The following is a 24,681-nucleotide window of genomic DNA, read 5'->3' as shown; positions in this document are numbered from 1 at the left end:
GCCCAGGCTGGTGTCTCTGCTCCCGTGTCCCCTGCCTGGGAGACAGTGACCAGGGCCTAAAGGACCCATGAGCAGTAGGAGGTACAGCGTGCAGGGGCAATTGAGCTGCAGAGAGACCTGGGCACTCAGGGCCCTCACTCATCCATTCGGGTTTTTCATTGAGCCGTTGACTCTTGGGATGCATATTGATTGGGTGCCCATTTCTGTTGGAGTCTATGACACACGCGCTTGGGTGGTTACATCCCTGTGGCTTGAGAAGCCACTGGGAAGGTTCCCAAGCGTAGGTGAGGGCATGGTGTGGCCACGTCTATATTTCAGAAGAAATCACACACTGACAGCAGGGCGAAGGTTTCAGAGACACGCCGTGTTGACAGCCCTGCACCTGGCAGTGACACAGAACGAAAGGAAGTGCTCGGCGGCGGGAGTGTAAGACAATAGGGAGGCAGGCAGTATTGTGCACAAAGACGGACTCAGCTCTCACCTGGGCATGGAGAGGAGAGAAGCCGGAGCAGTGGCAAGTCCCAGGTGGGTGGCTGGGTAACTCTAAAGTCACTCACAATCCGAGCGTACAATGGCATGGGCTCATCCACTCTAATCCTTCCTCACCATAGGAGTGTGAATCGCCGAGGAGCACACAGCAGGTCTAGCTCTGCACACTTCATATCAGGACTAAAATTACCAGTCACAGGTGCTGTCAACATTGGGTGAAGTCATAAAACTTGCTGATCTAAATATTAGGAAATGGAAGATCCAACCATATAAACTGCCCTCAAGTCAGCATTATCGCTCATCCACGTGCCTATGTGCCTCTTGCTATCTCCATCAGCCTGCTCTCTGCTGTGGAGTAAGAATCTCCAAGCTTTCTCCTGGTGGGACCACTCGCCAGGGAAGAGAGTTGCACCCCAGAACCTGCCCACTGCAGACTGCTGATGAACCCCCCCCTCAGCGCTCTCTGACAGCCAGCACTGCCCTCTCCTTCCTCAGAAGCCAGGCGGGCAGATAGCCTCTCACCTCATCGGTTGGATATGTGAACAGGAGGGGCCGGTCACTGGAGACGGACGTCACGGTTGGGAAACTTGGGGGTGAGTGGGGAAAAGGAGGAAGCCCCTTGAGGAGAAGGATGGACGCAGCGGCTGCAGGCAAGGGCTCAAGCCTAACGACAATCGTGAGGTGGCACAGGACTGGGCGGTGCCTCATCCAACTGGGCACAGGGGACTTGTGAGTGAGGGGTGACCTGATGGCCTGACAGCATCAGGAGCAGCATCTTCCCTTTCTAACACCACTGACTGGGAGAGCCCAGCACCCCGGGCTTCCTCTCCTCTCCAGAAGAAGTTTTCATGTCTCTGCTGACTTTTCCTCACCAAGCCAGCAGCCTTGCTTGTGAAAACTGCTGTCCATCACTGAAGAAGTCTCCCTGCAAGCTGGGGCTGACTGAGAACGAGCAGTCTGTTCTTCTGACATCCTGGACATGAAGGCATTAGATTCCAAAGGACCGCTGAGTATGGCACTGCTTCTGTTAAACAGCAATCTTACTAGCCCATCATCCACACGGCCTATGATTCAGCGGTTTAATCACACCAGGAAGAGTTGTACAGTCAACACACCTTCTTTCTTGGATTTATTATTAATAGCTCCTATTTCCCCCCAAACTCCCCTGCCAGACTTCCAAGGAATTAAGTCAAGTACTGTCTCTATTGATTTACTTATCCTGGATTTCATGTACAGAAAAACGTTCCCCAACAAAACAAAACAATGAACAATATTAACAAAATAAAATAGAGAAAAAAAGAAAGCAAAACAGAAAGCATTAAAAACCAGAACAATTGAAAATGGGTCCAAGATGAGTCAAGTGCTAAGGTGTTAAAGATGAGCCTATCTGCATCTGCAACCACCGCTCTCCAATGCACTCCGCATGGTTTACGGTCAGAGGGGGTCACAGAGGCACAATCCACATGCATTTCTGCTTCCCTATTAAAAAATAAACTGAGATAACTTTTAAGTGAGTCACAAAAGGAGATAAATGATATTATATTTTATACTAACTCTGAATGAGTTCCTTCTGGTAACTCCTGGAGAGTTTAGGACACAGCTTCCCGCCCACAGGTGCAGGGTGCTCTGGGAAGGCACCCACGCAGGAGTGCACAGACCCTGCAGCGTGGCTGCTCCCCAGCGCCCTTCCAGCCCGCACACCACTGGCTAAGCCTCGGAAAACCTGCGTGTGTGAGATGCTCTTCCCTGGGCATGCTGTGTGTCACATGGCTGTGATCACGAGAGTGCGCGTGTCCACACATGTTTCTGTGCTCGGACAGTGCTATTTGCAACATGCCAAGAGAGCAGGGGTGGGGGCCTTCTGTCCTGCCAAGGGCTGTTTGGATCTTTTCCAGGCCAGTCATTCCCAGACCTTACAAACGAGCCACGTAAAAAGTAGCCTGTCCTATCTGGACATAAACGACATTCACTCGCCCTTAATGGGCTGTTCGGAACTGCTTCTCTCTGGGGTGTCATGGTAGCTGGCACTGATGACTCCACAAGCCTTGTCGTGGTTATGCTTTGGACTGCGATCCACATGGTCGGCAGTTCAAAGCCACCAGCAGCTCTGAGGGAGAAAGCCTGGCCTTTCTACTCCCCTAAACAGTTACAGTGTCAGTAACCCACAGGGGCTCCTTACGAGTCAGCACTGACTCCGTGAGCTGTGAGTTTGGTTTTTGGTTTGAGAGTCAGACATTCTCACCCCTGCCCCAGGGTGACACAGCATTTGCAAAGAGGATGACCTTTTGTTGCTGTTGTCTCATACTGGAGACAGGAACCCCATACTGGAGACAGGAACCCCTTTTTGACTTGTGTTTACAAATTCCTTCAACTCCCATAACGTTTCAGCAGCATAACTGCAGTTGGGGAATGTGCTTGTCCTGGTTTTCAAAGAGTCCCTGGTTTTCTTTCTTTTTTTTAACATTTAAGAAAAAATAATTTTATTGGGGGCACGTACAATTCTTATCACTATCCATGCATCCATCCATTGTGTCAAGCGCATATGTACATTTGTTGCCATCATCATTCTCAAAACATTTGCCTTCTACTTGAGCCCTTAATATTGACTGCTCATTTCCCCCTCCCTCCCGACTCCCCTCTACCTCATGAACCCTTCATAATTCATAAATTATTATTATTATTTTTTCATATATTACACTGTCTGATGTCTCCCCCGCCATCTTCTCTGCTGTCCATCCCCCAGGGAGGAGGCTATATGTAGATACTTGTAATCAGTTCCCCCTTTCTACTCCACATTCTCTCCACCCTCCAGGCATTACCACTCTCACCACTGGTCCTAAAGGAGCCATCTGTCCTGGATTCCATGTGTTTCCAGTTGCTATCTGTACCAATGTGCATCCTCTGGTCTAGCTGGAGTTGTAAGGTAGAATGGTGATCATGATAGTGGGGGGGAGGAAGCATTTAAGAACTAGAGGAAAGTTATATATTTCATCATTGTTACCCTGCACCCTGACTGGCTCATCTCCTCCCCACAACCCTTCATTAAGGGGGTGTCCGGTTGGCTACCAATGGGCTTTGAGTCTCCCCTCTGCACTCACCCATATTTATAATGATATGATTTTTTGTTCTTTGATGCTTGATACCTGATCCCTTCGACAGCTCATGGTCACACAGGCTGGTGTGTTTCTTCCATGTGGGCTTTGTTACTTCTGAGCTAGATGGCCACCTGTTTATCTTTGAGCCTCCAAGAACCCAGACGCTATATCTTTTGATAGCCGGGCACCATCAGCTTTTTTCACCATGTTTGCTTATGCTCACGTTTGTCTTCATTGATCGTATCAGGAAGGTGGGCATCCAGTGATATGATTTTTAGTTCTTTGGTGTCTGTTAACTGGGCCCTTCTACACCTGTGGTCAGATAGGCTGGTGTGCTTCTTCCATGTGGGCTTTGATGCTTCTCAGCTAGATGGCCGCTTGTTTACCTTCAAACCTTTAAGACCTCAGACACTATATCTTTTGATAGCCAGGCACCATCAGCTTTCTTCACCACATTTCCTTATGCACACATTAGTCATCATTGATCGTATCAAGAAGGTGGGCACCCACTGATAGGATTTTCAGTTCTTTGATGTCTGATAACTGGTCCCTTGTGCACCTCGTGGCCAGACAGCCTGGTGTGCTTCTTCCATGTTAGAGTCCCTGGTTTTCAAAGAGTCCCATCCCACACATGCACGTACATATGCACTCACACACACACACGGCCAGCCCATCCATGTTAGGACAGAATCACATGTGGATTGCAAGCATACTCTCCTGTGTCACCTTCATCTCTGGGTTTCATAATCCACAAAGACCTGGCATTGGGGTGTTGACTGATGAGCCTTCTCAGCCCTCTAGCGATGGGATCGTCCGGGATCCCCCAAAACAAACTCCACATCACAGGCTAAACAGCACAGATCCCAACGATGCCGAGAGCACCCCATTGCAGGGCTGCTGCCCAGCCAACCCTAGGAGGGTGTTTTGGGGCCCTGGTTATGCTGAGGCCAAGCATGGACCACAAGGTCTGTGGATGAAGCCCAACAGCGAAAATTGATGCTATATTCTCCTATAGAGACTTACAGACGTGGACACCCCATAGAGGACCATCGTGAATTAGAATGGATTCTCTGACGGTGGACACTTCTGTCTAAGTGTCCTGTGCTGCAGTGTGTGACACACTGGGATTCTAAGCGCACGGTCAGCAGTTCACCAGAGAAGATGCAATGGCCTTCCCCAGACACTCCCGGCTCAGCGATCCCAGGGTGCTGCGCTACTGTGCCCTGTGGGGCTGCTGGCCTCCAAATGGAACCCCGGGCTGTATGTGTGGACTGAGTTTTGCTGTGCTGGCTTGTGTGTGTTTAGTAAGAAATATCTGTTATTTAGAGAAGATGAGAGCACATTTTAAGGGTAAAATGGGAAAATGGTTTTGAAAATACATTATGTGGTTTCCTGAAACATGTTCTTAGAATTGGATCAGGTAAAAAGCATCTCTCTCCATCTTAGTCTGCAGAGGCCCAGCTAGGGTCTCTCTCCACAACCCCTGCCTCTGCCTGCACACTGTTTACCCAAGCGTCTGGGAGGACCACTCAAGATGCCATTTGACTTGATGAAGACCTCAGAGGGCATGAGGGCATGGCGGCCTTCAGCGTGAGAGTGATGCCCCCCCAACTCAAGACAAGGAGAGAAAGCAGCCTCAGCCATCTGGTTTCCTTCCTCACTGGAGAGCTGCCAGGCTTGTGAACAAGTGCCGTGCCATGCAGCTGGCAGCCTTTCTGTGCCCCTATTCCCATGCCAGGGGGCTGCACAATGCTTGTAGGGTGATTCCATTACCCTCCATTTCTCCGGAAACTATTTTAAAAATAGCTTTATTGGCATATACTTCACATGTCATTCGATTTAACCCTTCAGTTAAATTACGGAGAGTTCTGTCATCACCACAATCAATTTCAGACGATCTTCTTCTCTGACTCATTGTTGTTAGCTCCCCATCTCCCTCATCCTCGCCTGCCGTGCCCCTATCCAGTTTTTGGCTCCATCGATTTACCTATCCTGTATTTCACAGACAGAAATAATGTAAAACACAAACAGGAAGCAAGCAAAAAGCAAGAAGCACTAGATGAAACATAGAAATACCTCAATTAAAAAGAAATCAGAAAATATTGAAAGCTGACACAACCTTAAATGGGTCAAAAGTGAGATCAGGGCATCCATTTTACCCTAACCACATCTTGCATAGTTCAGTCCTCAATGCGCGTTCTGTCTGACCGTGAAGCAGTCCATTCCCGCACTGTGCTCAGAGGGCGCTCACAGAGTCTTAGCCCTGTGTGGATCCGCACGTGGAGGGCACTCACAGAGTCTTAGCCCTGTGAGGGTCCGCACATGGCTCCTGTGCTGCTCAGAGGACACTCAGCAGAGTCTTAGCCGTGTGTGGATCTGCACATGGGTCCTGTGCTGCTCAGAGGGCACTCACAGAGTCTTAGCCGTGTGTGGATCCGCACATGGATCCTGCACTGTGCTCAGAGGGCACTCACAGAGTCTTAGCCGTGTGTGGATCCGCACATGGATCCTGTGCTGCTCAGAGGGCACTCAGCAGAGTCTTAGCCGTGTGTGGATCTGCACATGGGTCCTGTGCTGCTCAGAGGGCACTCACAGAGTCTTAGCCGTGTGTGGATCCGCACATGGATCCTGTGCTGCTCAGAGGGCACTCAGCAGAGTCTTAGCCGTGTGTGGATCCGCACATGGATCCTGCATTGTGCTCAGAGGGCACTCACAGAGTCTTAGCCGTGTGTGGATCCGCACATGGATCCTGTGCTGCTCAGAGGGCACTCAGCAGAGTCTTAGCCGTGTGTGGATCTGCACATGGGTCCTGTGCTGCTCAGAGGGCACTCACAGAGTCTTAGCCGTGTGTGGATCCGCACATGGATCCTGTGCTGCTCAGAGGGCACTCAGCAGGGTCTTAGCCATGTGTGGATCCGCACATGGATCCTGCGCTTCCATTTCCTCCACAGCCTTTCACAAAGCCGGGGTTCAGAATGTAAGCTCAGATACCATGCCCTCCTTTGGATTTGGATTTTATTATTCACAATCCTTGTATCACACATGTGGGTGTGCTTCTCCCATGTGGACTTTGTTGATGCCTCAAGTAGGTGGTTTCTTCTTTTAAAACAAGCCTTTAAGACCCTAGACCTGACAGCCAGGCACCAGGTAGTTTCTGCTCCACACTTTTCTCTAGCACCCATCCTTCAGTGATCTCTTCATGACATCAGGTGTTGAGTGGAGCCATATCAATTGAACTAACTGTTGCAATATTGGGCTAGAATGAAGTTCCAGCCCCCAAATCCATTCACTTATGTATGGTTTATACAGTCTCTGATTCACTTTAGGGACATCGTTATCATGTTATGATAGAGAACATAATAAATCATCTCCATGGATTATAAAGCAAATTTTACTGATAGTGACATTAATTTAGCCAATGGTATAGAATTTAAGGAAATTTAAAGAAACAATTTTAGAGACTAGTCACTCAGGGAAGTATAGCACTGATGAAACATACAACTTTCCTCTAGTTCTTTAATGCTTCTCCCCCCCCACCCCCCACTACCAATCCCCACTATCATGATCCCAATTCTACCTTATAAATCTGGCTAGAACAGAGCATGCACATGGGTACAGATAAGAACTGAAAACACAGGGAATCCAGGACAGATAAACCCCTCAGGACCAATATTGAGAGTAGCAATACCAGGAGCATAAGGGGTAGGTGGGGGAGAAAGGGGGAACCAATCACAATGATCCATATATAACCCCCTCCAGACAACAGAAAACAGGAAAGTGGGTGAAGGGAGACATCTGTCAGAATAAGACATGAAAAAATAATAATAATGTATAAATTATTAAGGGTTCATGAGGAAGCGGGCAGGGAGGGAGGGGGGAAAATGAGGAGCTGATACCAAGGGCTGTAGTAGAAGGCAAATGTTTTGAGAACGATCATGGCAACAAATGTACACATGTGCTTGACACAATGGATGGATGCATGGATTGTGAAAAGAGCTGTATGAGCCCCCAACAAAATGATTTACAAAGAAAAAAGTTGAAGAAATTTAAGATAGTAAATTTAAATTTAAAGGAAAGGAAACTATACAAGTGCAGGCCAACTTCAGACGATAATACATGAACTAGCTGCTTCTTGATCCCGGCTTGCATCTTGCGCTGTTTGTCTGTTTCCAGGATAATCCATCCTGTTCACATGGAAACTTCTGAGGTGCAGGGTTTCACTCCTTTTCCTGGAGAATTCGATATTCACTCAGGTGAATGTATCCTCTGAAGAAACGGTATCGAAAGCAAGAGGCTACAGATCCTAGAAAGCAGGCATGACACCCCTCTTTGTAGGTGCTTAGATGGCAGATAGGAGGCATTCAGCTTGATGGAGAATGCGGTTTGGGCCAGGTGGAAGCCAGGGAACCAGCATGGCCACTTCACCGGGCACCTGGGCAGGATGTGCCTGGGAGAACTTACCAGCCCAGGTCAGAACCAAGAAGGCTCCCAGGCTCTGGGTGGCTGCTTCTCCTATAAGCATTTCACAAACTGGAACCCACAGGGCACTGTGTACTCGCAGCCGGGCACCATCTCCCTGTCGGAGAGGAACCCAAACTTCGCCTCAGGTGAGAGACGGACCCCACGGAACTGCACCGGGAAGTCATGAATAGCTTTCCTACATGGCAGACACCTTGAATGGAAAGGTGGTCAGAGCTGTTTGAAAATCGAGCCAGTGTGCTTTTGGGACACTTAAGAAGAAATCCATTTCCACTCCTTGGCCCTCAAAGGAGCACACACAGCCTTCCTAAGATACAGGGTGAGGGTTTCAGACGCTCTGTATGCTGTTTTTCCTACATGGCTGACCATTTCAACATGGTGGGGGTGGCCATCTGGCTTTTGGGGCTGACCCTTTAGGGTGGCTGTGAGTCGGAATCAAGTCACAATGACAGTGAGTGTAGTCGTCATGCTGACTCAAGTCCACACACCTGCTGCAGTCCTCTACCCTGGAGCCACAAGGGTTAAGCTCTCTGCTGCTCAGAAGGTGGAGGTGGAGGCGCACCCAGTGGCTGCAGGGAAGAACGAAGGGGTGGGTGCTCTGCTCCAGTAAAGGTGGTGGCCTGGGCAAACCCTTCAGACAGCTCTACACGGTCCTACGAGGTGGCTGGGCGGCAGGGGCATGGGGCGCACACTGCTCAGCGGCAGGCATTGTTGGTACCTGTGCAGGCCACACACTTTGAAGGACCCAGTGGAGAGGTCTGACTGTGTCTGAGAGCCAAGGGTTTGAAGGCCATGGGGTGTTAGGCAGTGTTGGTCTGTGTGCCAGGAGTCTACACTCCAGGAGCCCTGAAGTAGGAAGGTAAAGGGTCAGACTGTTAGCCTGAAGGCTGTGAGTTAGGAACCCTATCCCCCCAATGATTTAGCAGCTCCATGAGAGAAAGACTTGTCCGCCTGCTCCACAGACCAGTCTCCGGAGGCCTGCGGGCAGTTGTGCTCTGCCACAGGACTGGCTACGAGTAGGAGTCCACCAGACGGCACCCCCAACAACCACCTAAGTAGGGTGTGATGCAGTCAAAGGGTTTTTGAAATCACAAGACCTGCGTTATATGAACACCAAAGGGCCACACTGCACCCTTCAGTGGACGACAGAACCGGAGGAGCAGGAGGGAACCTCCAGTGATTTCTTTTCGTCTCTGAATTGTACATTGGCCAAAGAAGAGGGCCCAGGTACGCACTGGGAACTTTTAGGAACCATATAAACAGGATTAGACACGGTGAATGGGCCCTTATCAAAAAGGAACAATCGTGCTTTGTAAAGCAATGGCCCTGGACTCGGAGTAGAAGGCCGCAGAATGGGCACTGCCCCCAGACCAGGACAGAGGTCCTGGCAGAGATGGTTGGGACACTAGGTATGCTTGCGTTCCACCTGTGTGGGTCTTAACGACACAGAGACGGGCACAATGACGGGGTGGTAGTGGGGAGCCCTGTGAGCTGCAGGGACCTCAGGCTGTAGAGAGAGCGTGTTCTGGACTCCAGGACTCCATGCTACTCCACTGGCACCACCTCCACCCACCCCTGAACAACAGGCTTATCCAAGAGACACACTTCTGGCCAACTATGCAAGCCCCCCACCCCCAGAGCCTCAGCACAGCACTGGATCGTGCTCAAACGGAAGCGCCCACAGAACCTTCTTCATTTAGCTCAACATGTTGAACCTCGAAGCACGGAGCCCGAGAAAAACCCGCACATCAGGGAGAGAGAGGCTGATTGTCTGTGGATAGCCATCTGAGTGTGCACGTCCCTGCGTGCCTGTGTTGTTACATCCCACACAGGTGGAATGCAACCACACCTAGACTCCTGAGCGTGTGCTCTGTGGGGGAAATGTATCCTTACAGCTAATCTTCACGTGAGGACACTGCTAGGACAGGCGAAAGGCCGGAGGTGTTTTTAGCAGCACAGGCTCACATTCATCAAGGTCTCCACACGGTCAGCGTCCAATGCAGTAATAGTTGGGAGCTAGAGGCCTGGCTTGCCTGCCAAAGGAAGATGCCTAGGGAAAGAGCCACATTACCAATCCAACCACCATCTCCTTATTCCTAGGAAACAGGAGAGCCGTGCCCAAGCCCGGGCATACCCACGTTTTACTTCTCCTTGTTTATGAGAAAGTGTTTCCTTTAGAAAATAAAACAGAATGAATGACTACAAGGCAATTAATTGCATCCCGTTTAGTTTTATCTGTCCCGGTTTTATATCTCAGGAAACGGAACAAAGCTATTAATCACTACCCGAGGCTGTCTGCTGCCTTGGAGTTTCCAGCTTCAAAAGCCCGATACGAGGCCACTGTGAGTCAGAATCCCTGGATGGCAGAGAGCTGAGTTCCTGTCGGAGTACTTTAGATGAACCACGGTGACACTGCAGGTTAAGCACTGCATTGCTAACCACAGGGTTGGGGGTTTGAGCCTGCCAACCACTCCATGGGAACATGATGAGGCCGTCTGCTTCCATAAAGACATACAGCCCAGAGAACCCTGCGGGGCCGCTACAGGGGCACCTCGATTAGGAAGCCACTCCCTGACACTTCACATTTTGTGGGAGAAAATAGCAGCAGATGCTTCTCAGGTAACACACTGACCAGCAATGTGGTCAAGGAAGCTCCGCAGGGTAAGAGCCGGGCGGATGCAAGATGGTGCTGGCCTCATTCTGATGCCCCTGGAGAGCGAATCAAATGTCAAGTTCAACAGGCACCACTGATCCCTGCTGGCCACGTAGAGATGGTGCCACGCCATGGGCTTCAGGAAAGAAACCAATGACTTCCCACAGGTAGATGGTGGACACCTGCCCACAGGCTGATCCACGCAGATGGTGATCCTCACTGTGGGTAACAAGAGGCGCAGCCCAGCCCAACAAGACAGTTCGTTGTGGAGTCAGGTAGATAGATGTATGTTATCTCCTTCCCCAAAGGGTGGGCGGACCATGCCAGACATGTATGCAGCCTGGTTCTCAAGAAATACAAAACTTGCTCCAACAATTGAGGGGGCACTGCCTTTCAGCCGGCTTGAACCCCACATTCTGCGTCTAGCTATTGGCCAAGTGGTGAGCTGTTTGTCTTGAAGACCTTCTCCTCATTGTTCCCTCCCCTGGCTTTAATTTCTTCTATGCTTCCCCATACCCAGGCTCTGACCATGCCTTTTCTGGACTACCTTAGCAAAAGTCTAATGGGGAGAGAGGTTTTCTCGACATGCCAATAGCTTTGGGTTTCCTGGGTAGACACACACCTGCTCCCTGGTATGGCTCAGCTGTTGGCGAAGCACCCGGCTCTTCTGTGAAGAACACACTTCCATCTGGGAAGAAGCCCAGGGCCCCTTATTAGCCTGGCTGGCTGGCCTCGGGCTCACATGCGTTGGACATGCCATCAGGAGGGAACCGTCTCCACGGAGAAGGATGTCAAGTTTGGTGGAGGGACCGTGAAAAGAGGAAGGCCCTCAAGCACACAGAGAGACCCAGGGGCTGCAGTGATGGACCTCGGGGGGATTGGACGATGGTCTGGGGCCACGCTGTGCTTCCTGTGGACCAGCACGAGCCAACATGACGGTGTTTGATGACGACACCACCTGAGCTCTGTGGGGCCACGCCATACAGGATGCTGAATACTCCTGACCCGGACAAAAACCTACTACGTGTCTTCTCAGAATTCCAATGAAATGTGACCAAGGCTCGTAAAAGCGTGGGCACAGAGACCCTGGAGCTATCCAGATGGGACCTCTAATCACAGAGGATGTGGTGCTGAACCTTCCTGTGACCCAGGCATGTTGAATGTTCTCCCCCAAAGTGGTCATGTTTGGCCTCAAGAAGCATTGGATGATAATTTGCCAACACATTTCTGAAGAATTTAATTGAACATCCGTTACATGTAGATAATTATATCTGTCAAGCCCATCTAACAAAATCAAACAAAATGCTTTCCTTACTCCTACTCACCATGCCCCCAGCTTGTCTTTAAACTCTCCTCGGTGACCATGAAGCATCCACGTTCATGATCACTACATCTTGTGAAGGTCAAAGATTAAGAGTCTGAAGGATTCACCTTGTCGGGAAATGAACTGAGGAAGATGAAGTGAATCTGACTGGAGACGGTTCACCAAAGATCCACTTAGATTTCAATGGAGGATGATGGAGCACTCTTTACTGAACCCCATTATCCCAATGAGAAGAGCGTCCACACTTGATCTCCGCCCAAAGTAATGACTTGCTGCCAGGGTTTAACGAAGAGATGTCATGATGATTAACACCACATCACTCCAAAGAACGAGTGGTTTCCATCTTCTCCCATGGAAGCCGAGTCTACCCAGAGATTCCGCTTCCTCCTCTTTCACGCTGCACACATCTCTGCAGGCGGCGAGCGAGGCGCTTGTTGAAAGGATGACTCTATATGTTTGCACTGATGCCCATGTGTCCCTGTGTCACTCTGTGGTGGCTTTTGTGTTGCAAGAAACTATCTTACCAGGACTTCAGATACCAGCACGGTCACCCATGGGGAACAGGTTTCAGGGCAGTGTCCAGACTAGGCCAGACTAGGAAGAAAAGTGTGTTGACCTACTGCTCCTAACCATCAATGGACATGCTGTGATTCCCACCAAAGACCAGGTAACAGGGAGCTAGAACACTGGCCTTCCTGGTCAGAAGGCACACAACACTCACAGTGGCCGGAGCAAAGGACCCCACTTGACCAGAGGCTGTGATGACGCCGAAGGGCCATGCTGCTGGGCACTGCCTGTCCATGAGTCGGAGCCAAGTACACAAAGGCTAAGGACAAACCCAACACAGGACCAAAGCGACTGCCCTTGAGAAGATTCTGACACCTGGAGGCCCACAGGAGGGATTCAGAGGCGTACTGTGCATGAAAGCAGAAGGCCCCATCTGCCGGCCCTCTCAGCATAGCTGGCGGGCTCGAATCTCTGTTTTTTCCTTCAGTACCTGAGTGCTTCCCCAGCTAGGGTGGGGGTACACCACCAGGCTTCCTCGCCTGGGAGAGCAGGACGCGTGTAAGCTCTCAGAGAAGGACAAAGACCGCTAAACTGAGCTTCAGCAGGGAGGTGGCTGCCCCTGTCCAATGTGGGGAACTTGCCAGAGACAGAACTGCAGGGTCACCCCAGCAAGTCCCACATGGGGGCTGGACAGGCTTCCTGCTTCCTTATAGGTGACAGCAACAGAAACCCGCAGGGCAGTCCTACAGGGACCCTGTCCCACAGTCACTGTCACTAGGCATCAACTTGATGGCAGTGAGTGTTTTCTTTTTGTGGTGGTAGTGAGGCCTCACATCCCAGCTCTGCCCCCCTCCTCTCATTTAGCGGAAGATCATGCCCATCCCTCACTAGCAGTGTGACCTGGGACAACCCCAGTCATGCTTCCTTTTCTTTGGGTGCCCACCTAGGACACATGAGGAAACCAGCATGTTATTGACGGAACCGCGTCCCCAAAATAAGTATTGTACATCTTAACCCCTCTACCCACATAAGCCCACGGGGGAAGAGAATTTGCATTGTCCTGTCCGTGACGTCATACAGATGCGGGTGTGTCCGAAACCAACCCCTTTTGAGATAAAAACAAGAGGGTCAGCCTGAGAAGCCAGCAAGCTCAGATAGGGAAAGAGATGCCCACGAGGAGATGCCCAGGGAGAACAAGGAGCTGAAGCAGGGACTTCCCAGGATCAGGCAGGGAGCCCATGCCCTCCGGCACCACGGCTGGACTTTGGGCCTCCAGTCTCCTGAACTGGGACAATGCCCCTCTGCTGGGAAAGCCGGCCAGAACTTCTGCCGGAGATGGTCAAGGAGTCTCACCCACCCCTCCCTATCCCCGGAGTGGGCTTGTGTCCAAAGCCAGTGGCGACCCTCAGACGCCCCCGCGGCTGTGCGGGGCACACTGTTCAGGAAGGGGCTGGCTCCTTCTTCTGCAAGAACAGGATGGGTGATTCTGCTATGCTCCTCCGAAATCATTCTGTCACTCAGACGCATGGTGCCCTGGAGCGTGCAACCTTGAAATCTCAAATTTGTTCTAAGAGAAAAGAAATTGGATTAGGAAGTCATATTCATAACTCAGTTATGAAAACCACGTGGCAATCTACTCGGGCTGCCGAGAAGAGGACAGAGCTGCCCCTCTGCCCCCGGCCTTCCCGTCAGAAGGCCGAGAAAATGGGCCTAAGCAGGAGGAGATGGGGCACCCCCTGTCCTTGGAGGAAGTGTTTAGTGACAGGCCACGTCGTGTCCAAAGCGTCCCCTGGTATTCGGGCACATCCTGTTGCTGCATCGCCTCACCATGTCCGTCACAGAGCTGCCGTTTGTCCTACTGAATCCCTGTGAGAGAAGGGGGCACCGCCACCACAGACTCGGCGAGCAGGTGGGGCGATGGTGGCAGCTGGTTTGAACCCCGTACCCGACTGCTCAGGCGGAGATGGGGCACTGGGAAAAATACTTCTGATACCCCCTCCCTCACGCTGTGGCAACTTGGGAATCTCTCCTAATTAACATGGAGACTTGGGTCTGTTTCTGATTGGAACCAAAGAGCAGAGGACCCGGATGAGAAGGAAGACCCACAGCCAGCCTGTAGACAGACTTACTTCACTGACACACACCAGCATAGCAAGAGCTCCTTTCTGATTACAGGCCACGGGTGGCCAGTGGTCAGAGTCTCACCTTCACATGGACAGAAGATTGGAGTTGCCAAGAATTTTATCTCACTTAGATCCACAATGATGCTCATGGAATCACCAGTCAAGAGAGCAAACTATGAGTTACGTTGGGTGAATCTGCTGCACAAGACCTCTCTGGGGCACTGAAAATCAAGGAGCTGACTTCGAGGACTAAGGGACACCTGACCCAATCCATGGCACTTTGCATTGCCTCCAGTGCGTGTGAAAGTTGGGCGTCGATTGAATAAGACCGAAGAAGGAAAGATGCATCTGGATCAGTGTTGAAGATCAAAAGCATCATGGACTGTCTTAGAAGAAGTACAGCCAGAATGCTCCTTGGAGGCAACGATGGTGGGACCTTGTCTTACCTACTTAGGACACGTTGTCAGGAGAGTCAGGTCCCTGGGGGAGGATGCACTGTTTAGTAGAGGGGCATCGAAGAAGAAGAAGACCCTTGAGAAGATGGATTGGCTCAGGGGCTGCAGGCATAGAAACCCTTGTGAGGATGGTACAGGACTGGGCCGTGCTTCATTCTGTTGAGCTCAAGGTCACTATGAGAGTGAGCAGATGTGGCAGGGCAGCACTGAACAACAAGAACCCAGGAGAGGCCCAGGTTTGATTCTCGCCAACACAGTCTACGTGGAGCCACTGCCGGTTTGTCACTGGAGCCTGGCGTGTTGGCCAACTGGCTTCAAAGGGGCTTCAAGAGTCTGTCTAGGAAGAAAGGTCTGGAGTGGGACTTCTGAGAATTAGTCACTGGAAACCCTCTCTGGACACAGAGGCTGATCTGGCAGCAAGCTGGGGGGTTTGGTGCTTCTATTCATGTAGCGGGGCCACCAAGGGCATGGGCAGCAGCCACGGCAGCTGACCACAGCCTGCCAAGTTTGATCATGAGAGTTAGACCTGGTGTCGGGCTCCTGGCTAAAATGGTATTTCACATTAAATACATGTGTAGTTTAAAAAAATTAGAAACTAATCCCTTAAAGAAGAACATTTTCCTGAAATTCCCACAAATGTAAGTGGAAAACATTTACCTTTTAATGGTGAGCTAATACAGGCTGACCTCCGACCTCAGAGGGGTTGAAAGGTCACTTCCAGCCCACCTGGGGAAAGTGGAGTCCAAGGATGATTGTATTTTTCCTCAAATTTTGTGAAAGTAATATTTACCCCTTGTTGACAAGCCTTGTGTGTGTTATGGCTTTGTGGGAGTGTTTGGGATATTGTGGGGATGACCACAGCGTGGCACAGAGACACAGCATGACTGCAAGCTGCTGGGAAGATGCACTAAAGCATGGTATGCCTGCATCGCCCTGCTGTCGAGGGTCTGTTACTGCCTGGCTTAGGGTCTGGCCTCCCGGCTGCTGCTCCCGGCGGTTACTCGGGGAGGGCATCTTTAATGGACTGTGCTCAGCACCCCTGGGGGCAGTAGCTATGCTTGACTAGGTGCTGTTGGTATCGGCTGCTGTTGGGTTGGGTCCAGCGCACTGTGGCCCCGTGGTCAACAGGAGGAGCGCCCCCGTCCTGCAGCTCCCTCACTAGCTTTAGCGTTGACCCCACCTTGCAGCTCCACTGTCAATCCGTCTCCTGATGGTCTTCCTCTTTTTATTCACTGACCCCGACTTTACCAAGCATCAGGTCCTCCCCTAGGGACTGGCCCTCCGGATAACACATCCAAAGTACTTGAGTTGGAGTCTTGCCCTCTCAGGAGCATTCTGGCTCGACTTCTTTTTTTTTTCAGGGGAGAGTGTGGATTCAGTCTCCCACTACCACAAATTATGCAGTTGCGTTTCCCACATTTGGGGAAAACGCAGGGGTCAGTGAGTCTGGAGTGCAATGGATAAACCTCACCCTGGGGAAACCACCCTTGTGGTCATGGTGTCTGCCCTGACTGGCTCCACTTCTTCCACAGGAGACGTCTGTGTTTTCAGGTAGTCCAAGGCACTTTTCGTGTTCTTCACGGACACATGCATTCACCTGCTTCCACTCGTCTCCATCTCTCTTATCCCTGGTCCCTCCTACTAACGAACTCCAGCAGCATGGCTCAGAAGTCTGCCTGCCTGGAGATGCGCATCAGACCCAGGCTTGAGAAGCATATTTAGATAGACGGTCACCAACATGCCTGGGGACCATGGGCTTATGAGGGGACTTCCAAGAGGCCCTTGGGTAGGGAGTGAGTTTTTATCAACCACTTTCCACGAGTCAGATGGGCTGCCTGGGGTGGTCTCCTGTCTGCCCGCAATCCTCTTGGAATCTGCTCTCCACTCTTCTCAGAATAACAGGGAGGGGTGCTTTAATTCTGATAGATAGGCAGCGTTCCACACCAGAAATCCCAGGCTGTCTGAGCTCGCAGCATCTTGACTGATGCACCGAATTTAAATCTAATTCTGGGGTTTAGATTTAAAAGAAGAAGAAGATGAGGAGGAGGAGGAAGAAGAAACCTGGATTTTAATGAGTTTTAAGAGAACCCACCTTTCTTTTCTCAGTTAAATATTTTTTTTCTGACAAATAAATATCTACTTTCAAGCAACTGCTGTAGTTAAAACAGGAAAGGCATATTTGACCTTCATAATGTCTGTTTGCATCACAAATATGTAAGAATATTAGAAATGCGTCTAACATCTCTGAATGGAACCATCTGGATTCAACAGTACCCAGCAGCAAGGAACACATAGTAAACCAACTCCCACTTTCCCCCAAAATGCCAATTCTGAGAGTTCACCCCACTCTGTCTTCTAGGCTGTAACCTAGGCCACCTGGACACCCTGTTCTCAGTTCTCACCTGCTCAAGACCACCTTGCTGGAGTCTTCTGTCATTCCTAGCCTTCTTCATCCCCGCTGGCACCCCTGCACTTAGGTCACTGTGTTCATGCTAGTCGGGTCTGCTCGTTTCTCCCCACCCCTGATCTTCCTCTCCGCATTCTGCCCGCAGGACAACTGCCCGAGAACCATCTTCCCCTCTTCCTCCAATAACCTCGGCAGCTCACTCACTCCTCTCCTTTCTCAGTGGCTCCAAGTTCCTTGTATCTTGATCCATCTTCCCCAGTGTCCACGCGGCACCTGTATGGATCGCTGGCCTAGTCATCTTTCCCGATGCTCATTGACCCAAGAAGACCAGGTAGAAATGCTGGTGGGTGGCTGGTACAGTGGATGGTGGAAAGCTGTTTTTAAGAGGACCTCCGGCACTCAGATGGGCCACCATCTGTGACTTCTGTCCCCATGAGACCTGGATACTCTGTTAGAGCAGGCAATGGTGTACTCACCCTAGCTGAGAAATAAACCAGTAACATGAGCCAAAAACCATGTAAATTAAGAAGCCAGCAAGCCATGAGAGTCAGAGAGATGGACAAAAACGCCACTCACTGGATCCCAGAACACAGCTGGCTTAAAAGGAGGCAAAGGAGAGCGCCAGCGGCTGATCACCATTTCTAAGGCTGCCCCTGCCCTCATGAGAGGGCAGGAAAGGGAGAGGAGGCGGGGGTTCATAAAGAGCCCACATGCCCTGCTCCGCCCATCACAGCACAGCTTGGTGACTGCTGCTGCCTCCTGAGAACTGCTCAGAGTTCCCACCTTCAGTCCTATCCACTTCCCCTCCATCATCAGAGCCAACTGCAGGCTCCTCACTGTCACATCCATGTGCTGCCCCACTGCAGTCTCCATCACCTCCTGCTTCTGCTAGCTGGCTTTGGAGTTTGTGTCCCTGTCCTCCATGTTGACCTTGAACTTTGGCTGTAGGAACATGGTTTCCCTCCTCATTTTACTCATTTCTGAAGGAGTCTGGGGGGCCACTGGGTCAGCTGTTGGACTGCTAACCGCAAGGTTGGTGGTTTAACCCACCATCTGCCCTGCAGGGGAGGGGCGGGGCTCCCTGCTATCAGGACACTCAGCATCATATATCAGAGACCACCACCACCAGGGAGGTGTGTACACCTTAGAACATCTGACCACTGGACATCAAAGGGCAGTGTTTGCTCCAGGCCAGAGTTCAGGAGAGTCGGGAAAGAAGATGCAATGGGAACAGGAGACACAGAGAGGAAGATGGATATGTAATTTGACATTGAGAGGATTGAAATCAATGAGATGAAACAGAATGTGTATGGATTATTGAAGTGGACATCGACGGTCTGCTTGGAGAAGTTTCATCCAATTCACAAATCCTGCATCCATTTTTACTTTCAAGTCCAGAAGGCCCTGGGGAGCGGGTCGACTCACTTGGTGTCCATAAGTCAGGACCTAATTGGTGGCGGTAGGCCCATCCCTCCTTTAGGAGTTGTACTCACACCATGCTCTGCACAGGGTCCTGTCTACCTGCCCTCTCCTCACAGAGCTCCCACCCTGCATCCCCATCCCGTCAGGCCCTGCAGACAACCGTGCTCCAGTGCAGGCAGCCTACCTAACTCTAGTTGGCTTATCATCTCTGCCCGCTGCTTAATAGTCTCCTAACAGGTATAAGGACTCCTCATGGTGCAACGCCTAAGCATTCGGCTGCTAACTGAGAGGTAGATGGTTTGGACACACCCTGCGTGTCCGCAGGACAAAGGCCTGCATGGCTGTTCCCGTGAAGACACCAGCCACGAGCATCCTGTGCAGCGGTTCTGCTCCCCACGGGCCTGCTTCGGACAGAAAGAAACTCAATTGCGCCCAATGCTAAGACACTCTCATCCACGGTGAGAGTCTTCTCAGCCAATGAAACGCATGCTGGGCATCTTGGGGAGTCCCTGCAGCTAGATATGTCCAATGTAGCCCTGACCACATTCTAGGTCCTCAGAACGCCCAGCTTCCAAAGTGACTTGTCAAGAATAAACACTTCTCCTAAAACACAGGGATCCTGGTTCATGGCCTCCTTAGCTTTGTGTAAACAGCTCTCAAATTTAGGCTTCCTTCTCCTCCCTTGCACATTTTCTGATGGATTCTTTCCATGGGAATGCATTATGTATGGTTGGAAGCTCCCTCTGCTGGTTCCCTTGAACCCATCTGAAGAAAAGTCAGAGATGCTTGTCCACGCCCACTTCCTAAGGAGTGGGTTACACCTGGTTTATTACCCTGTGTGTCCACGCACCCACCTGCAGACCAAGCCTTGGGGGTACTGACACTGCACCAGTGGGCCGTGCATCTCTGCAACTCCCGGGGACCGTGGGTGCAGAGGCAGAGGAGGGCTGAGCTCTGCAGGGATTTGGTGTCTGAGTTCCCAGGACCAGGTCTCCAGGACTCACTTCCAAGGTGCCTCTTGGTAGACTCGAACCTCCAACCTCTCAGCTTGCAGCCGAGTGCTCAATCCTGTGTGACACTTGGGAACCCCCTGCTTACAACACAACCACATCCTGAGAGGTAAGACAGCAGAGGGCTGAAAAGCCTGGGGCCTGGAGTCCGGCTGCTGCCCTTTGAGGGCTCGCTCTGCCATTGGCCAGCACCAAGGAGCCAGCCCAGTGGTCGGCATCCATTGGGCCGAGCTTCCCCACTCAGGGAATGGGGTTCACACCAGGGATTCCCTCATGGAGGTTCTACCACAAGACACCCAAGGGTCTCAGAGCCCGTCAAACACAGAGACTGAATGTCCTGGACTAGTTGGTGCTCAGTGAATCAGGGAAAGGATGTATTTCTGACAGCCGCCCCCCGCCCCACCAATGGAAGACCTGCTGCAGGAGCTCTGCTCAGTCATCTCTGGGGTTGCCCGAGGTTGGCATGGGCTTGACAGCCTGGCATGTCTTTGTTTGCTGTTGCTGTGGGTTCCCCCTCCTCAGCAGCCCTTGTCATGCCCCTACACAGGTTTCAGTGGCTCTCTGGTTTCTGTGTCTTGCACCTATTCCCAGCCATCTCTCAGTCTTCCTTTCAAGAAGCCACCCGACAGGGCTGTCCTTTGTGCACAGCATCCAGTGGGTAGGCCACTTTCACTGGAGTGTCCCTGTATTATACTATCATCAGCGTCATCGTCGTCATGGTCACCATCATGTTCCCCATGCTAAATGCACCCTGTGATAAAATCTCCCCTCTCCCAGCCATTGAAAGGCCATCAGTGGATATCAGTGATAAGAAAGCCAACCAGCACGCATTGATTTCATGATGATGTCAACTGCCTCCCAGAACCCACTTTCCGCTCATTGTATTTTCAGGAGTTTGAAGAACCGACACCATGAGTGTGGTTGTTGGTGGTGCAAAGAGTGTGCACTCAGCTTCTCACCTAAAGGTTGATGGGGAAGGAGCTTTAAGGTACCCAGGGGTTCAGCGGAAGATAAGCTTGGCAAACTGCTTCTGGGAAGGTTGCCGACAAGAAAGCCTGTGGAGGTCAGTTCTACTCACCCCTGAGTAGGTCTTCACTCAGGGCCAGAGGTCTTCACGTGATACGGACTCCCAAGGGTGAGATACTGTGAGTTCCCCAGTGGGGGGCTTGGGGAGTGACTGCATCACCCATTTGTCCTTGGCAAAGCTGAGGGTCCGCCTCATTTCTGTTATTTTTGTGAGAGATCAATGAGGTAGATTCAGTGGCCTGGCTCTACGCTTTGCCCCTCATACAGCACACAGCAGGACCTAAAACATTCGTGTGGGAGGGCCTGGGCACTGGCAAAGCCCACAGGAGGGGGTGCTACAGTGTGTGTTTAAATATACATGCATTCCATGCTGGCTGTTTTAAAGGTTTAATTTAAAAACCACACAAGCTCGCTTTGTGGTGAGGACGATGCACCAGGGATTCAAATTCATCACTGAGTGCTGAAGTTAAAAAGATTAAAACGGAAACATGATAAATGCTTTCCACGTGAAGCCCTGCCGGTTGGTATTGCTTACTGTGAAGGTCATTTCAATAGCAATTTGTTTTGATCTTCATGATATTTTGGAAACACTTCAGCATATTTTCAAAAAGACTGTTTCAAATTTAGATTTCATGGTTAAACATCTGGGTTTCTTTCTCGGTCCATTTAGCTGCATTTAATATCCACACCCTCTACTCCTTCAGAAAATAAAAATAGATTTTTCGAAAAATCAAGAGGTGAAAGATAACAGCATTACACAAAATTAAGGGGTTTGGGGACTTGGTTTGGAGAGTCGGTTTTCATTTTGGGAGTACATTAAGATCCTTTATGCATTATTTTAACATCACCAGACAAGCAGAATTTCAGAACCACGGAGAAGGCTCAAACAGCATGTACTGAAAGAGAAGCCACACCACCACTATTTAAAACGATGTAAGAGTTAATAATGGTCAATATTGATTTTGTGGTCCTAAACACCTGGCCTTAAAACAGACAAACAAATAAACAGCAATACTTGTGGGGATCACACAGGACCTGGCAGGGTTTTGTTCTGTTTTATATGTGGTTATTATGAGTCTAAACTGACTCAACAACACCTAACAAAAAATGATAGATACTTGTTCCCGAGTACTTCTCTCTCTAGGTCTCTCTCTCTCCGAACTTCCCTCCCTCCCTTCCGAGCACCCACCATCATCCACACAACTCCGACACTTGATCTTTTTCCTGCTCCGTAAGTAAAAGTTCCCATCAGACTGATTCCGTTGGCGTGATCATGTGCTTCAGAGCAGACACGAACTCTATTTCCTGGCTGATATTTCAGAAGTGAATCTCCAGGCCTCTGCTGAGATACCTCTGAGTGAACTGGAGGCTCCTCCGACCCTTGAGTTAACAGCAAAGCGCTTCAGCCCCTGCACCACCAGGGACGGTTCTCATTACTATTCCGTATGTAGCGCATTGTCACCCGTCCTCTCGCCGAAGGATGGGTGCACTTAAGCAGGGCTCTGCAGCACCCAGCGTGAACTACCAGAAGTTATCATCAATCAGCCGTGGAACATCCTGGGAGCTGCTCTGTTCCACACTGGGCCTACTGTCTGTCTTCCCTTCCTCGGTCTCAGATCTTTAACACATGTGCTGAGCCACCTTCACATGGCGCATGCTTGGATTAATTATTAACTACTTCTGTTGCAGGGACTTCCCTCTGGCCTCTCATCATTGGGGCTTTGTTTCAATATTAACGCATTTCCCTGAGAACCTCTTCCTTCTTTGCTCAGCCTTCTGTACCGGCAAAATAATTAAATAGCAAATACACGCCAAGTGGCTCCTTAAATGAGGCTCCCAGGTTTGAGCACGTTTGCCTTGTGGACTCACATACAGATAGCAAGAGGCTCCCGCACATGCCCCTGCTAGACTGCTCCTTCATCTGTCTTAGTGCAACCAGCCCTCACTTATTAACGTGGTTCAATGCCAAAGGCCAGGCGATTGTGCACTGCTGCCTAACGGCACATCCACTGAGATCATGACCCAGCCCACTGATACCGATACTTGCTCCTCACAGCCCATGTGCCTCGGGCCTCTCACCTTGGCCTTCTTTACCTGTGACGCATGTCCCCCATGTGCACCAGAATAGAGGAGTAGACTTGTGCGTATGGACATCGATGCACCGCGTCCTGGAGAGAGGACAGCTCAGTGAGAGTACCAGCTGTGGTGACCCCTGCTCATCCTGATGCTGGTGCCATGGCTGCTCTTGCTTTCTCTCATCATCAGATCCTCTCTCTGCAATGGAGTCAGTGCCAGCGCACACTGCCCCTTTTGGGCAGGGTAGAGCTGCTCCCGCGAGGTTCTGAGACTGTAGCTCTTTATGGGAGTAAAGAGTCCAGTCTCACCTTCAGAGCCCCTGGTGGTTTCAAACCACCCACCTTGCAGTTAGCAGCCTAACATGTAACTACTGTGCCCCCAGGGCTTCTCATCAGACCCAGAGGATTACTATTCCCACAACCTTGGCTCTCCTATCCTCACTGGGTCCCCGCGGCTCTAGCCAACCAGTCCAAACTGCTCTCAGCACCCCCTCGATCCCTATAACCAGAAACATGTCCTTGCCTTGTTTCATTTTAGTGAACACTACCATGAACACAGAGACCCATACTTCTAATTACTCTTGAAACCTAGACTTGGCAGACATACTTCACCTCCCTCACTCGGTGGGGTTAATGAATTGATACAATGACATGACCAGCATCTAAGCCAGAACATCTAAAGAAAGAAGAGAGGAAGGAGAGCAGTTTCCTGCTGTATCTGAAACACGTGCACGTCCAACTACAAAAGACAGGACAGCTGCAGTGGGCTGCACTGGGCAGAGAGCAGATGTGGGACGGCAGGCTTTGCCCAGCTTTACTTGGCCCTCTTCCTGCCCTCACGCCCGGTCTCCATCGCTTTCTCTCCATCAGTGTTGTCTTACTCCTTCTTTTCTCCCTGTCTTCTTCTCAGCCAGCTTCCTCATCCCAGTTCCAGTGATTTCTAAAGAACTCAGGGCCGCTAGGCGATGGTAACTAGCGGCAGGCAGGCACCCGTTCCTGGTGATTGTTCGCTTTAGGAACGCACAGAGATACAGAGCAGATCTCCTTTCATCGTGCTCATCATTAAAATCCTCATGAACAAAGCCCGTGATAAAAAGGTAGTTTAAATTGCTTCAAATTCTGAAGTTAGGTTTTTAACAATGTATTGAAAGGTATATTTAAATTCAAAATAATTAAATGCATCAATTACATTTTTCTTCCTTTCCAACTTTTAAAATGGAATCACAAAAACACACAGAGTGACGAACAGTTACATAGTATTATTTGTGTTATCTCAGCACGCACATCCTGGCTGAAAATTGTAACAGATAAAGCATGGTGGGGCGAGTTAATGGCCCATCTCAGAGGGGTTTCTAAGGTGATCAAAGCATTCCTTTTTCCAAGGAGAACTAGACTTTCTTTTTCAAATGTCATGTTTTCCCAACTAGAAAATGTTTAATTTGATAGGCAGTATGGAGATTTGAATTTGGCCAGGTTTCCAGAATTCAGATTACTGAAGGATGGCTTATAAAAGGTACAGCAAATCAAATAAAGACTTACTGTACATGAGCACCTGGGCGTCGCCACCATCAAGATGATCAACTCACTAGAGGAGACCGTCTCCAGCCCCGACAGAG

General features: G+C 50.5%; 1 protein-coding gene and 1 non-coding gene across 2 annotated transcripts in view; both read right to left on the bottom strand.

Moving 5' to 3' along the window:
* CNTNAP2 (contactin associated protein 2) overlaps positions 1 to 24,681 on the bottom strand; it is a 973,876-nt gene that overhangs the window by 886,331 nt on the left and 62,864 nt on the right. The window lies entirely within an intron of this gene.
* Positions 16,486 to 16,642, bottom strand: LOC142457400 (U1 spliceosomal RNA). The gene has a single exon (XR_012786149.1). It is a non-coding gene; the product is annotated as a U1 spliceosomal RNA (small nuclear RNA).

The sequence above is a fragment of the Tenrec ecaudatus genome, chromosome 9 (assembly GCF_050624435.1).
Source record: "Tenrec ecaudatus isolate mTenEca1 chromosome 9, mTenEca1.hap1, whole genome shotgun sequence".
Classification (NCBI taxonomy): domain Eukaryota; kingdom Metazoa; phylum Chordata; class Mammalia; order Afrosoricida; family Tenrecidae; genus Tenrec; species Tenrec ecaudatus.
This window is presented reverse-complemented; position numbering and strand designations above follow the sequence as displayed.